This window comes from Strongylocentrotus purpuratus, unplaced genomic scaffold (genome assembly GCF_000002235.5).
Source record: "Strongylocentrotus purpuratus isolate Spur 01 unplaced genomic scaffold, Spur_5.0 spur5_scaffold_12, whole genome shotgun sequence".
In the NCBI taxonomy this organism is placed as follows: Eukaryota; Metazoa; Echinodermata; class Echinoidea; order Camarodonta; family Strongylocentrotidae; genus Strongylocentrotus; species Strongylocentrotus purpuratus.
In genome coordinates this window covers 750463-763944 of record NW_022145597.1, presented here as the reverse complement: position 1 = coordinate 763944, position 13482 = coordinate 750463, and positions in this window count along the sequence as shown.

Below are 13482 nucleotides of genomic sequence, written 5' to 3'. Positions count from 1 at the left end.
AGGGAATAAGACTGAGAGCAAAGAAAGAGAGCAAACGGATATTACAATGAAATATTATCCAAAGCTAGGAAAGACATTTCTGCGCTTCCCTTTTACCCAAATATTCCTCGGGGACTATACCTCTGAATGCAGGGGTGGATGACGGACGGACGGAGGACAAGTCATCTTAAAATAGTTCAAATGGTGCTTGCTTTATCTTAACCTGTTGGCCAATGGATTCTCTCCATCTTAAAGACTCAATAAATGATCCACCATGTTCCCATATGCCCTTGTTTAGCCAGTCCAATACCACATCCCCAGCAGCAATATAAAATATGACACTGTCATTCTAAATGCTTTAAGTGACAGCTGCAATAAATTCCCAGACCGTATAATGAGATATTGATCGCTCTCAAACCATGAATATAAAAACAGTTGTGAATTCTGTAAAAATCCATTATTCTACTAAATGGAAGGTCATGCCAAGTCAAATATTCATAGTGTAACAATAGCTTTATTTTGAAACATCGATACCTAACTAGTAATTACAGAATGCATAGAATACATCATTATTTTGAATGAATAATGAAGTTTATAACTGTTTATGCCCAACACATCATACAGGACAAAATTTATGTCACGTTCTCCAAAAATTATATCATAACTAATCACCCAATTATATATGTGGATACACAGAAAATGAAAATTAATCAGGTTTTTGTCATCGATCGTGGCTTATGCCCTGAAAGGATATTGGATAACTTCATATGCTCAGATATTACACATGCCTTGCCATCAGTGCCATAACTCTGCTTTTTAGCAAGAGAATTAGGCAGGCTTGGCGTATTATCAGTAATGGATCTAGATATTAGGATAATCAACAAAGAAGGCATCACGTTTCATCTAGTGATTAGCATTTCATGGCATTAGGTATAAAGCCATAGTCGTAGTACACTGGGGTGGTATATTGGTCTGGGTTAATGCTGTAATATATCCAGTCTGGTGATATTAGAAGCAAGGGTGAATAGAAAGAATACACAGGAATAGAGGGAGAGATTCAAAGGAGCTTAGACAAAACATGAAAGAGCTTTGAGGGGTGGACATTTTTTTTTATTTAAAGAAAAGATTCAATGTCAAATACGGAAGTGTTAAAGAATAATTGTGGTAAATTTCAAGATTTCAAATGATTCAAGGAACGATAATTCAAAATTTATCTTCAACCTTTCAAAACCTTCCCATACGTATTTCATCAAAAGCTACTATTATGATGAGAATGCATTTAATGAGCTTTGTAATTAATAACAATTAATAACAAGTTAACATACTTTTTCATGAATATCATGTTTTTATCCGGCAGAATGTCCCCCCCCCCCCCTCACCGATCCAAGATGATTTTAAGGACGGAAGTTTTGGTTGAAGAGGTACCTCCCCCACCCAGCAATGCCCCTAAATACACCTCATACAAACTTGCATACTTTATAAATAAGGGTCAGTGTTTACTTCTTTTTTTAGTGCTGACTGTCAAAAAATGGTCAGTTTCATTTGTTTTATTTCCAGTCTATTGAAAGTACCTTCATGTTCAACAGGAAACTCAACCAGTGTGAGCCAAAGCAATAAACCAATAAACCAACAAACAAAAGTCAGATCACAGCTATGTTTACATGGTACCATCAAAGTTTTTAACTTTAAGTTTGCAAAACTTCAAGTTTATTAAAGATCACTTTGAACAACAATGAGGGTTGAAGATGAAGATTGCTGGTGGTTTATTACTTCAAGTAAAACCATGTCCCAAACTCTAAGTTAAGAGACTGTCATGGGTATATGGATGTATTAGAAGATGTTGGCTAGGGGTAAAGTCTTTCGAAGGAAATACTGAGCAAAGGCTACAATACTTTTCAATCTTCAACACATCTTTCAATAGAATTGATTACAACAATTTTTTTCAATGATTATCTTGATATTTAAAATTGATATAAAGACCATTATTCTTTCAATCTCTATCTGGCCTAACTTTCTGATTATCTTTCAGAAATTTCAAGGCTATGTTTTAGCTTTTCTAAGACACACCTTTACATGTGCTGATGGGAGTATGAACTGTCAACAAGTCTATCGGTAAATCGGTTCTCTTTCACATGAAGACCATCCACATACATACGCAATCATCCGCTGCCACTGAACTGTTTATTCAATGATGACGGTATGGAGAGGGGGCCCTTCCGACCAAGCATGAAATACAGCTTGCTCAGCTGTGAGGGGGGGTCACGGAATGACGACACATACATATGTAGGGTCATTCTTGTTATTCTTATTCTTTGTTAAATACATGTAATACTATTAAAGCACACAGAAAACAAAATAATAATAATATTAATGGTAACTTACCCCCCCCCCCCCAAAAAAAAAAAAAAAAAAAATTAAATTAAAAAATTAAAAATGCACTAACAGGGTGATTTTAGTCACATTGAAAATCTCACTAATTGTTGAGAATTGTTTTGGTCCACAAACCGTAACTGAGATCAGTATTTAAGAAGTATATTATCTACCTTGACTGGAAACATATTCTTACCAAAATGTACCCTTTATGATTTTTCTGGTTTATTTCATGTATTCAATTGTATGTTTCCTTGCTTGTTTGTTGACATGATTTGTAACTGTTTTTAGATGTGTGTGAACCCTTAGTAAACCAACTTAAGTTGAAAGGGTAATCCACCCCACATGTGGAAATAAATTAATAAAATAATACTTTTGATTCTATTGATTCTTCTGATCATGGCGCAAAAGTTTGATTATCACTAATTGCTCTGTGTGTGAACGGCCTTACAAACAAACATCTCAATGCCTGCCTCTCTCTCTTCATACACCCTTCCAATACAATGATTGTATTTTCATTGCGTATTCTAGCGTAATCATTCTCCCCTGATTGATCAGGAGGTGGGGAGGTAAACAGCGACCACGGAGGAGCCGGGACGGTGGAGCCAGGAGCATGGAGCCAGCACGGTGGAGCACGGTGGAGCACGGTGGAGTCAGGAGGGTCACAAATAGATGCACCGATGGGAGGATAATGTTCTAAATTTAGAAGGAGGAACATTAATTCAACAACAAAATATTCACTCAAAACAAGAAGTAGCAGTTACAAGTAGCATAGGCCCTGATAACCTTATACCGGTGTGCATTTAAGCTTGTAAAGAAACCAGATTGTCTTTTGGAAATTGATTTCTTCTTTATAAGACATTACTTACATTGCATAAATTACATTCACAATCCATACCATGTAAGATCTCTTACTGCCTTTCGTATACCAAGATATCTCACATCACATCCCACTTCACTCTCTTTAAGGTGCAAGACCATTTTTATAATAATGATAATTACATCAGCTAATATGGACAAGATATACTCTACTGCGATGCAAACTACATCAAGTTACAATAAAAACTGTCTTGATGGCCATCTCTACTTTATTTGTGTATGTACAGTGGTCATGTGTTTGGTCTCTAGTGAGAAAGAAATGTGTGCTGTCGAACCTGCCTAGAAAGGCCCCCGGTCTATACAGTAGCTACTTTTTCATGTGAATAAACAAACACAGTACGATACCCCATGATGGAAACAGATAAGAATATGTATGAATACTAACAACATTAATCATTCTATTTTCTATTACAAATGTATCACCATTATAAGAGAAACACCTGCCAGCTATAATACACCTGCATGTAATGCACATTATCAACTGCCCAGGGCTGTGTAATTTTAATCATGTAATGAATACGTCTAGGATGTAGTAGTAGCTACGTGTATATAGGGAGTTGTGTAGAAATTAAGCTTTATAATATAATGTCAACTTCCATCCTCCTAAGATGATAAAACACTGAAATAATGATGTTGATCAGGAATAAACTTATCATCTGGAATTAAGGATAATGATATACATGTAGATCCAACTATTTATTGCACCATAGAGTACAGGTTCAATACTTATTTTCTGCATTGAATGATGCCACCCCCCAAAAAAAAAAAAAATATATATATATATATATATATAATTGCAGTTCATATCATTCTAAACAAAAATATAACCTCCATCAGAGACCAATCCGCGCATATATGTGAATAAAAAAAGTATTTAAAATGCAAAGTGGTAACTTTAATAGTCCAAAAGGAATGTCCCCAGAAAAATATTTGGCTGTCTTTGTTGAATATATGGGCATGAAAAAGTGCTTTGAAAAATGCTATTAAATTTTCATTCATCCCATAAGTACCACTTAAAATCTTCATTTCCTAATGGCTCAGTTGAAGATTTGTGTTCTAGTTACCCTTAGAAAACACACCAAGAACCAGTAGTGCATCCGTAGTGCATATACACTGTAGAGTGGTCAATGGCACATGCATATATGAGCATGAAATCATACCTGAAATGGTAACTGCTAACTTTTATTAAGCCCAAAGTACCACTAAAAACCTTCATTTGCTGAAGCCTTAGTTGAAGATTTGTGCTCTAGTTACCCTTTAAATAAAGTAAAAACACTGTAAGAACCGTGTAGTGAACAAACACTCAATTGCATATCTTATCTACATATGAGCATGAAAAGGTGCTTGAAATGTAAAATGCCAACTTTTATCAAATCCAAAGTATCCACAAAAAACGAATTTGTTGAAGCCTTTGTAAATATATATGCATATTATGAGCATATAAAGGTTTTCATTTAAAAATATGAAGTACTAACTTTTATTAGTCCCAGAGAGAGACTTTAAACGAAGACTTGTGTCCCAGTTACATTTAGAAAGCACACCAACACCTTCAGAGTGCAAACAGACAAACTCAATGGCGGCATGCTCCACACAGAGTGTCAATGAGGATAGCAAATGAGACTTAGTACGGTGTTGAGGAGCTAATAACTTCCAATTAAAAGCCAATATTAGATCGTACTTGACATGATTACATCAATGTGTGAATATTAGAAGCTCTACGTTTCTCTCTCTCGAGGTCGTGCTCTGGCTCTTGCTGTATTATATTATACACGGGTGACATTCAGAGATGAAGAGATCGAGCTCTCCTCGTCTTATCACAAGATGAGAGCAGAGGGGGGTAGACACCTTTTATTGCACCACAATGATTGTTTCGTTAAGTTTGATGAAGCTGTGTAGTGAAGTTTGATTGGAAACTATATTTCAAAATTATGATGATGGTGGCTCACCTGTGATAACACTCAAATGCTTCTTTTTTTTATAGCATTTATAGAATGCTCACAAAAAAAAATCATAAAATGAAAAAATAAAGTTAACCAAAATATAAATGTGAAGTACCAAAAAAAATGAAAAGTGTATCGTCCATTACGCATCATATACATTTCAATACAAAATAAGTATGATAAATGATAATGATATTGTTAAATATATTACACAAAACAAAGGGCAATAGAGAAAACATAACAGTGACAAAAGCATTTATATATGACTTAAAAGAGTTTTTCGAATCTGAGGGGGAAAAATAGCACGAAAGGCGTAAACTAATTGCATACCTTAGCATGGGATTCTCAGGTAGGCCCCTAACACAGTATATGAGATCCTTAGGTAGTCCGTTGTTTCATGGATGATGATGAATACAAGTATGGCATCCTCACGAAGACTCCAGTTTGCAAATGAATTTTGATCAGCTTTTAGCAGGGAACATTAGATGCAGCCAAATTCATCAGTGTCCTCCCTCTCTCCCTCTCTCTCTCTCCGTCTCTAGCAAGCCAACGAGCTAGCTCCAGTTGAGGAGGGTTCCCCGAGAAGAGACGTTTCTTCATCGTCCTCGTGAAATGATGGGGTGTGTGTTAGGGCGCATCCCTTATGGCGCTAGGGGAGGGGGAGGGGGGCAATGACAGATGTCACATGGAATGCCTGTTACAACTCCTACCAAGGTCGTACATTACAATGAGAGATACATGTGTTTCTGATCTTTCTTTAACTATCTTGGACTTCTAAACGCTTTGTTCACGCTGGTGACACCGAGTGTTCAGGTATGCCCACATTGGGCTAGGAATCCTGATGCACCTCAGGGACCCCTCAGGGACCCCTCAGGGACCAGTGCAGGGGGTATACTAATGTCATCATGTTCCTCTCTCATGCGTCAAGGTCTGTTCCTAACCATGACATGCATGCAAGTTCAACTATAGTCATTTTCAATTCTTCCCTCTCTTTGCTCCATCCTTGCTGTATGTCACTTGTCTCTTCCTTCGTCTCTTCTTTCCTCTCTCTCTCTCTCTCTCTCTCTCTCTCTCTCCCTCTGTGTGTCTTCAAAGAGGCATGTGAAAGGTTAAGTTATCCTTGCTGTATATTACTTTGTCTCTTCTCTTTCTTTCTCCCTTCCTCTCACTCTCTCTCTTTCTCTCTCTGTCCCTCTCTATCCCTCTCTCCCCCTCTTTGTGTGTCTCTCTCTCTTTGTCTTTGATGAAGCATATGAAAGGTTAAGTGATGCTTGATGGTGTGCAAATATCACGGTCAAACACCAAGTGTCATTCAGCTTTTTACCAGATCATATATTTCAATAACAGCTATAATTAAAAGCAGTTTGCCCTAATCGTTTCTTTATCTTTATAAAACAACTGTTCAAGAAAAACACATTTTGATCAACAAGCGATCTACTGAAGATATGAGACTAGTTTGAGTACGTGGTTGCGTAGCAAGGGTAGGGCATAGCCAGGGTAGGGCGTAGCCAGGGTAGGGCGTAGCCAGGGGAGGGCGTAGCCAGGGGAGGGCGTAGCCAGGGGAGGGTGTAGCCAAGGGGAGGGTGTAGCCAGGGGAGGGTGTAGCCAAGGGGAGGGTGTAGCCAGGGGAGGGTGTAGCCAATGTATGCCCCTTATGCCTTTCCTTCTCCCCTACCATATTTATCACTTTCTTGATAAATAACATTCTCTTTTCAGCACTGAATATTCCAAATGTGCCCAAGTGAAGGGCTGGAAAGATACACATGAATAATGTTACATCTACCTGATAACCTGGAGATGAAGCAATTGTGCAAATTTCAATGCAATACAAATTTAGTTCACTAAATGGAATTTTGTTGTGAAAATCAATTCAATATATTTTAAAGTACACTTCATAAAGAAAAAATCTCAGTCATAAAATCAGCCTAAGCTTATCCACTAGATATGATGAGGTTGAAAGGTTAAGGAACTGAAGTTTTGCCATCCCACTTCTTAACTTTGAGCTGCTAACTTGACAGTACAATTAAATTAATATGTCATGGTCACTAGTTCAGATATTAGGGACTTATAGATTCTGCACGACGAGAATGTGGACTGCCCTTTTAAAGTAGCTTGGCGAAGAAATTTCACATAATCACTAAAAATGGACAAATTATGCATGTCCTGATAGCGTAGGCCAATTTGAACACACACATTCTGCTCTAAAGTCTTGTAAATGTAAATGAAACACGTTAAGAAGCTTTTTCCAAGAACCTTCTCAAACTTCTATTCCTGGCTTGAACAGTTTGTTCGCGCAATAGGCCGATTATGACGCCACTGGTTGGGCACGATCGCAATTCTAGGCCTCAACCTCGCCTCTCGCACAGCTCGCGTGCGGTATTTTGCATAGGCCTATACGTATACATTATCCAAACTTTGTATGCTTCATATCCTGACCAGAAAGTGGAATAACAATCTCTAGAAATCATGTAATTACATATAATATTAAGCAAATTTATTTTATATAATACGAGGGGAGAATCGTGCAATTCGATTTGTCCAAATACCCTTCCGTTCTGTGTAATTTGCTGAGATGTTTTACATTAATTTGTTCGGCCATCATGCCTTGGCGTGATAGTGATTGCTGGTGATTATATACGGAGACCATATGATGAGTGAATCGCGAGCGTCCCTTTGCATTTTTATGTCCTGCAGCTGCAGTTCTATTTATGAATGGTGCATATTTGTAATTGATTTTCGCCAAATATAACCTCACATCTAATCGTCTTTGTTTTGTTATCCGTGAAATTTGCTAAAAAGCCCTACACATCCCGGCAAATTCGAAAATATCTCGCCCAGTCACCCCAGTGACAAGGTGCATGACAGATCGATCGCCAGTTGAGCGGGGCCGGGGGAGCTGAGCGGCAGCTGGCAGCTCAGCCAGCTCGCGCTGATATACTATCACTGGACTTGCACCAGCATCGACACTGTCTTCTCCGAATTGTTCTCTTTTTTCCATCTCTCCTACACCCCCATCATCATCATCGTCACTATCAGTACCACTGTCACTAGTTATGGAGCTGTGCTCATCAACTTCGAATTCTAAATCGAGTAAAACCTCTTCTTCGAGCTCAGACATTTTGATCAGATATTTAGCGTTCGAGTGGCGTTTGTATACGCATGCTGGCGAGAGTTGTGTGAGAGCTCTTGGGATCATTAGGGACTTTTAGATTCGCACGAAGACAATAGGTCTATGCTACGATCGACGTCCTTTTAAAGCACTGCCGTGAATGGAAGTACCACGTATCAGTCCACGCAAATCTAAAAGTCCCTATTCTCGCGCTCATGTGCCCAACCTTCTACGTCACAAATCGTACGTCACAATAGCGGGCCGATCGAGGGCGGAATAATCGGGTAGTAATTTCACTACTTTTAATAGCAGATAAGTCAATTCTGTAACAATTTTTGATAACTAAATATGAACCATTAGAAAGATTGTAACATTAACTTTGCAATGATACCAACATTATTAAGGTTAAAAGCCTTTTGAAACCTTCGCTCAGCTTCTTTAAGGCAATGTGACGTCCGTTGTTTACGAAAGATATGTTAATCAGATTTTTAAAAGGGGGGCACTGGTTGTCCCCTCACCCCTCCCGATCGGCTAGTGGGTGAACGTCGGTTGAACTGAAGCTATGCCATCCCACTTAACACATGAATCATATGTCTGGTAAGGTGATTATCCTTATTGATAGGTCTAGCTTACTACATGCTTCATTGACATGGTTGTCACCTTTAACTCATTACGGCCAAAGATCTCTACACGGTTAAATGAGTCAGATTTGCCTCAAATTGGCAACACTTATATTTTGTAAATTCAATCTTTTCTTCAAACAAAAGAACAACCATTTCTATTCATTTTTTAATATATATTTTCTCAGTCATAAATATTTACAGCAGGGAACTTGTTCTTCATTTAAATTGTTTCCTATCTAAAGATCTTTTATCTACATTTCCTAGAATATTTGAAGACCTATCTGTTCTAAAAACATCAGTGACCATAAATTGTATATCTTATCAGATGTTGCGGATGAGAGAACCTACCCATGTATATGTGCTTTCAAAACAAGCCCGGCATCTAAAACTAAAAGTCACAAATACACTGGATTTTTAAAAAAAAGTTTCAAAAATTATCTCAGAACCCAAACGAAGTTAGAGGTGATGAAAGGGGAAAATATGATTAAAATCGCTTTTTGTGGCAGTGGTATGCATTATCATGTTAAAATATGAAATGACGTGTTTACCAGCCCCAAACGGAGAGCCATGACACTCTTTCACGGGTGCCATTTCTTCACAGCCTAAAGACTGGAGCCGGCACACATGTATAATTGAGCATAGAGCTGCAGCTGACAGGTATAAATTAGTGTCTCTCACGAGCAGATAGGGTGACGACATTAAAGTACATATAGAATCACTGCAAAGAACAGAAGCTCTATTCACATGCAAAGATATGGGCATGTTTTGTTCTATTCATACTGGACAGTGGACACTGCAATCCTCCACATGGATCTATTCACACTTGAAATGCAATACTCTTTTATAATCAATTTGAATAGATTCATCGGTCAGTGTGAATAGATTCACAAATTTATTCACACTGAGTAGAACAATCCTTGTAACGCTCACTTATTCACTTTAAATGATGAATTCAACTTTATAAACAAATTTTAAAAAATTGAACTAAATTACATATTCACCCAGGACGTAAAACCACGGACAGAACTACACCAAGAAATGTGTTTATCCGAGAGACGATTCAAACATATATAGCCAGCTTTAGATTCTTAGGAAGTGTTGTAATACAATGTCAATTGCTGATATGATTCTTGCACATCTGGATATACCAATTTCACACGTACAGTAAGTCCAAGCATAAGTCATCAAATATCGCATTTCATGAGATTAGAATTTGAGGATTCAACTTCTGCAAAGAATCTGTTCAAAAGGACAAGAGATCAGAAGCTCTGCCCAATGATGTGTTGTCTTTAAGGCAATCCCAGAGGGCACGTTTAAATTCACAGCTAACTTTCACCGTTGAAATACAGCTAGCCCACATAACATGGTTGAGATACCACACGATTAATAGGAGTTCAACTCTAGGCCCGCAAAGATCCATTTTCCCATGTAATATATATTGCGCCCTGTCCATAATAGCCCTTTTTATTTCACAGTTAATAGGTTATTCATGGAGTTTGAGTGGGGGTGGTTGCAAATCTAACGCCTATGTATGACATTTAGGAGGTGCTTCATGTTTAATTCACTCAAAGTGTTTGTAGATGACAGATATGAAGTAGTATCTTTACGCTAGCTACCAGGCTAAGATAACTTTGAGCAAAGAATGCCCTAGGTAAGTCTATCAATAAAAAGGTGTCTAGATTTGCTTTTAAGTGACTCGGTAACATTGCCTCAGATTCTGAAACAAAATCCTGGATTTAGCCGATGCTGCAATCATAATTATAAACATTTAGGTCAGTCAGAAATCCCATGACTTTTACAAGCCGATCGCCTGTCTAATCATTAAAATATTTATGATTGGAAATCGAAATTTATAACACTACAATGAATGACACTACAAATGAATTTGGTAAAACCGGTCACTCAAAGATTTTTACTTTTTGGAGGCATTTCATGATCATTTTGAAGCGCAATTTGTTTAGCGCTTTAATATTAGGGTACACCATGTCACAGACACTGATAATATGTTGGGTCATGCATCTCAGATTTAACATTGTTAAACGATGCCTTTAAATGGTAGAGGGAGGACATGATTGTGAGTCCTGTAGAAAGGATGTTATTGTGGGATATTTCTCTGCTAACATCCTTCTGGCATGCACATCCTATGCTAATAACCAGAAGGGTGTTTACTCCTATGCCTTTCTAGTTCTTAGCAATCAAATTACAAGCCAAGGGAAGTGTTAAGAATTTCATTTTAAAGAAATACGGTGCAAATCCTTCTTATCTGTTCTACATGAGCCTTCAGGAGCATATCACATTGTTTATATCTTTGACCAATGCATTTGGGATTTTTTTTTACTGGATTTGTATTACTGCTTGATCAACACACCTAACATGAATGGTGCTGCACTTGGGTCGAGAGAGTCAAGTATAGCAAAAAGTACCTTGTCTTACAAGTTCTGACCATTAAAGTTCTGAACCAAAGCCAAGACAATACATGAACTGAATTCCTCACACAAGGCTCTGGAAAAACTATCTTGGAAATGAAGAAGAATTTAGCTCTGAATAGCTCTGAAATATCTCTGTACTAAAGAATAGCTCTAGTATAGTAAAAAAAAGACAATAATAAACAGCATTAAAATGTCTATTATTAGGAAAATGAAGAAAAGAAAATCACTCTAAAGAGAAAACAATTCTGAAAAGAGTTCATTTGGACGAAAAATAAGAGAATTTGTAAACACTTCCAGGGACTTTCCTGTATCACAATCTATCTATTTCTATTTCTATTTGTCCTCTGTGATCAGATAGGAACCTGTCTGGTAGGACGTCTCTGTTGCTAAGCGACAGCATATCACATGGCTCTCATGGGGCATGTTCTCAGTGTCACCTGATTAATTCTGTAGAGAGGAAATCTTAATAGCTCCAATTAGGAGCAGGAAAGTGAATGCTCAGACCTCCTTCACACGCGATACCACATCAACAAAACTGCTCCGGCAAAATACAATGTTATTAGCACGTAGAGTGCTTAAAACTACTATACCACAAGACAAACGGATAAGTACATGTAAAGCCTTTGATGCAAACAGGTATTTTCTCACCCCACTGTACTATTGGTTTTCATTTTGAAGTTACATTTTTTTTTTTGAAATGGTTTACAGCCTAAGGGAGCATCGCCATGGTGTAGGGCAATACATAAAAGTGAACAATGTTACCATGTACATGTAGGTACGTGTAAGGATGTTAAGTGTGGTCACAGGGATTAGCTAAAGAGGAAAAGAGAAGTTCATTGTCTAAGCTCTTGGTCTGGTTTGAGAAGGAGGACATTTAGTCATTGTTCTAAGAAAATAGATCTTTAAGAAAAATACTCCTCCCCCCCCCCCCCCAAAAAAAAAAAAAAAATTGTTGTCTGAACTTCCGATAATGAAATGTTGTATAATGTTGCATGATAAATAAAACGTCATATAGCAAAACGCATGTTGAGCATTGTTCCAAATGAAAACTGGATAAGGAATCAGGGCCCATTCTAGTCTGAATGACGTATTTTGTGAAAACCCTATAGTTAACCGGGCAGGGCTTATCGTGAGGGCACTGATGATCGGCCAGTTGTTAGGTCAACTGCCATCTTCAAATGTAGTTTCTTTACATGTATATGATGCTCTAGTCCGTACCCCCCCCCCCCCCTTCGCACTATGATCATTCGTAATACGCTTCTCCATAATGGTTTCATATAAACTTCCAATAGTCGAACAGGTTATTTGTGCCATGATAAGAGCCACCTTTAGAGACCTCATATTGTCTGTATCAATTAGTATCATTATAAAGTTCACTACAGAACAACATCACAAGTACAGCGTAAGGTTACATAAGCAGTCTAGCTGCTAGCTATTCCCTTGTTGATATCTAACCTGATCATGGCGATATAATGGTATAGTGGTCATTCCTATCCCCAAAAAGGTCATTTCTGTTAAAGGTGTCTCTCTCAATCCAGGAGCATCAATTAGAATCAAGTCACTCTAGAACAACATTACAAGTATGGCACAGTGTTACATATGTACGATAGTCTGCAAGTTGTAATTCAAATCTATCTAAAGTGGTTTATTTGCTGGAGTTCAGATAGATGGGATTATGTCCTGAAGTTGAGCATTTCATCTATATTTGTCTCTTTCAATCTAGGTGAGTTCATTCAAATAAATTCACTTCAGAAGAACATTACAAGGACGGCATAAGGCTACATGACTGTATTCAACTGTAGTCTGGTAGCTACTCCCTGTTTTGAATACAATTAATGCAGTCACAGGAGCGTAGTGGTTCATTTGCTTGAGCTCAAATTAATAAAGGCAATTCATCTAAAGTCATCTCTCTCCCTTCAGGTGCATTTTACCTCAGAATATTTAGCTCTGGTTAAATTAAGCATGTACAAATTTCAAAAATTGAAATATCATTTCAAGTTTGGCTATCTTTAAATCAACATAATGAGTTGATCATCAATGTTATTTACAAACAAACTTGCCCTTTTAAAGATGCTTGTTGCTTTGAAGATACATTTCACTTGAACAAAGTTGAAGCCAAAAAGAAATAAGAAGGGCCTGAATTGCGGCTACGA